Below are 2545 nucleotides of genomic sequence, written 5' to 3'. Positions count from 1 at the left end.
ATCCTGGCAGGAGTGAGTGGGGATGGTGGTGCCAAGAGTGACCTCATGGTTTTCAGCCCCAACATCCCTGCTTCCTGTGAGAATGGGAAGCAGCAGGACCTCCTCTGTGGAACGGTTAGTATTGCTGATGATAGTTTTCTTCTCTGGCATTATATAATTTCTATAATCCTGTAAAAGAATTTTGTTGAACTTCACTAACACTTGGAATAATCAGGTGATGCAAAGATGATTTATGAAAAGTATCTTTTTCATAACTCTATTCAGGTTACTGCACCTGCTTTATTCTTGGTAATATTGAATCTAAATTTGTCAGTGGTCTTCAGGTAAGTATTTGACGATATTTAATGTAAAAGTAGATACCCATCCTCTGATAGTAATATTTAAGCCAATGGTATAAAATGGCACTTTTGTAATTCAAGTTTATGTGTTAGTAAGAGCTTTTTCAGCACAAATTCACTTCAGTAACAGAAAGTGTTGTTGTTGTTGTTGTTGTTGTTGTTTTGTCCAAGTCATTTTCTGGTTGTTGTTTTGTCCAAGTCATTTTTTACTCATGGTGAATCTAATGCAAACCTATCATAGGGTTATCTTGACAAGTTTCTTCAAAAGGAATTTTCCAATGCCATCCTGTGAGGTTGTGACTTGCCCAAGGTCACCCAGTGGGTTTTTATGCTTGAATCCTGGTCTCCAGAGTTGTAGTCTAGCACTGAAACCACTACCAAGGAGGTTATCAAATTCATCTCAACTGAAGTTTTTAAGAAAATGCAAACACCTGATAGGATTACACTAAGGTATCTGCTTCTGCATAAAGAATTAAGGACCTGTATAGGCGACTGACTGTCTAAAACCGGTACATATGAGAGAAGGACATGTCATGTTAGCACAGATCCTGCATGTGAACAAACTATACATGCAGATTATTTGCCATGTTTTTCAGGGCTCTCATTTACACCCATGTATGTACAGCTTGCACACATGTAGGTTTTCAGCAGGCAGATTATAGAAAGTATATAGATCAGAGCAGCTGTGACAATCCATATCCTATCAACTGTATGTTCATTGTTTGTTATTATGTACCTTGAAGGTGACTCTGACACATGATGGTCTGGTTAGAGGGTTTTCTTGACAAGGTTTCTTCTGTGGAAGTTTGTCACTGCTTTCCTCTAAGGCCGAGAGATTGTGAGATGCCCAAGGTCATTCAGTGGATATCTATAGCTGAAGTGGATCTGACCTCTTTTCTCTCAAAATCCTAGTCCAATATTTAAATCATTGCACACTTCAAAATAATGTATTATATTTTAAATTTTCCACTTTCTCCAGGGAATAGAATTTATATGTTTTCTAGGCCTTCTGTATCATCAAAGGAACATTTTAGGTAGGTTAAGCAGACAGCTAGTCTCTGACCTGATGGGGCAACATTGACTGACCAAAGGTCTCTTCAGTTCATCCAACTACACTGTGTTTCCATAATGTAACAAGACAAATGACAATGGTTAAATATTCATGCTAAAATGGTTATGAATTATCATTTGTGTCCAAGCGACAAGCTGGATTTGCATAGTGGGTTGCCACAGCAGTTTGGTATAGAAGATTTATACCAAATATAAACAGATGACTTTCTTTCCCTGATACAAGTTTGTTAGGAATCCCATTCCACAGCTTCAGAATATTTTTAAAAAGGCAGAGTATAGAATAAATAAACAATAAACCTGTGCACCACAACAGCCTATAATGTTGTTAAACTGTCATTTTGTGAGATATTCCTGTACAATGGTCCAGTGCAGGTTCTTGCTACAGGTGAAATGCAATGTTCAAGAACTCAAGGCTGTGTACATTGATTCAATCAACATCAAGTGAAAAAGATGGAATCCTTTAAAAAGGGAAATTTAAGCTTATGTTGAAAATGATCTTCAAAAGATAAGATTCAATGAGATTTTAACATATTATTTTGAGATGTTAATTATTAGAAGAATAAAGCAGACAAGAGCATTTATATTCTGAAAACATGGTGGTCAGTTCAAAGTCTTGTATACAATGTTGTTGTTGTGTGCCTTCAAGTCATTTCCGACTTATGTTGACCCTAAGGGAGGCAGTTCTAAATTTTGCCTAAGGTTACCCAATGGGTTTCCATGGCTCAGCAATGGATTTGAACCCTGGTTTCCAGAGTCGTAGTCCAACACTCAAACCACTGCACCACCCTGGCTTTATTGTAGACAATACAATTTAAAATAAAAACAAAATAAAGAGCTATGTGGGAAGAAAATAGCATTGATATTTTAAAACTCCCATACTTAGTAGAATACATTTACTGATTATTTTAAAAAAGGTGAAGTATCACAAAGATCCAAAATTATCATGTTTAAAGAAAATAGACACAACATTTGGATTGATAAGAAGAATCATTCTGCTCCTACTGGTTAGACTGAAAGGCTTCCATCAAAACACTGTGAAAGCAAGTATTGGAAACACGAGGGGGAGCTATTGACTCAGAAGTGAGATTCTGAAAGAAGATTTGCACCTCCTTCTCACTGGATGCACATTCTGCCTG

The 2545-nt window shown here is 36.9% G+C and overlaps 1 protein-coding gene and 1 pseudogene across 1 annotated transcript in view; one reads left to right on the top strand and one right to left on the bottom strand.

Annotated features, from left to right (window-relative positions):
* LOC121927766 (protocadherin alpha-3-like) overlaps positions 1-2545 on the top strand; it is a 205707-nt gene that overhangs the window by 89168 nt on the left and 113994 nt on the right. The gene's annotated exons all lie outside the window — the stretch shown is intronic.
* LOC121929063 overlaps positions 1-2545 on the bottom strand; it is a 12857-nt pseudogene that overhangs the window by 8989 nt on the left and 1323 nt on the right.

Source organism: Sceloporus undulatus, chromosome 4 (genome assembly GCF_019175285.1).
Source record: "Sceloporus undulatus isolate JIND9_A2432 ecotype Alabama chromosome 4, SceUnd_v1.1, whole genome shotgun sequence".
Lineage (NCBI taxonomy): Eukaryota > Metazoa > Chordata > Lepidosauria > Squamata > Phrynosomatidae > Sceloporus > Sceloporus undulatus.
This window is presented reverse-complemented; position numbering and strand designations above follow the sequence as displayed.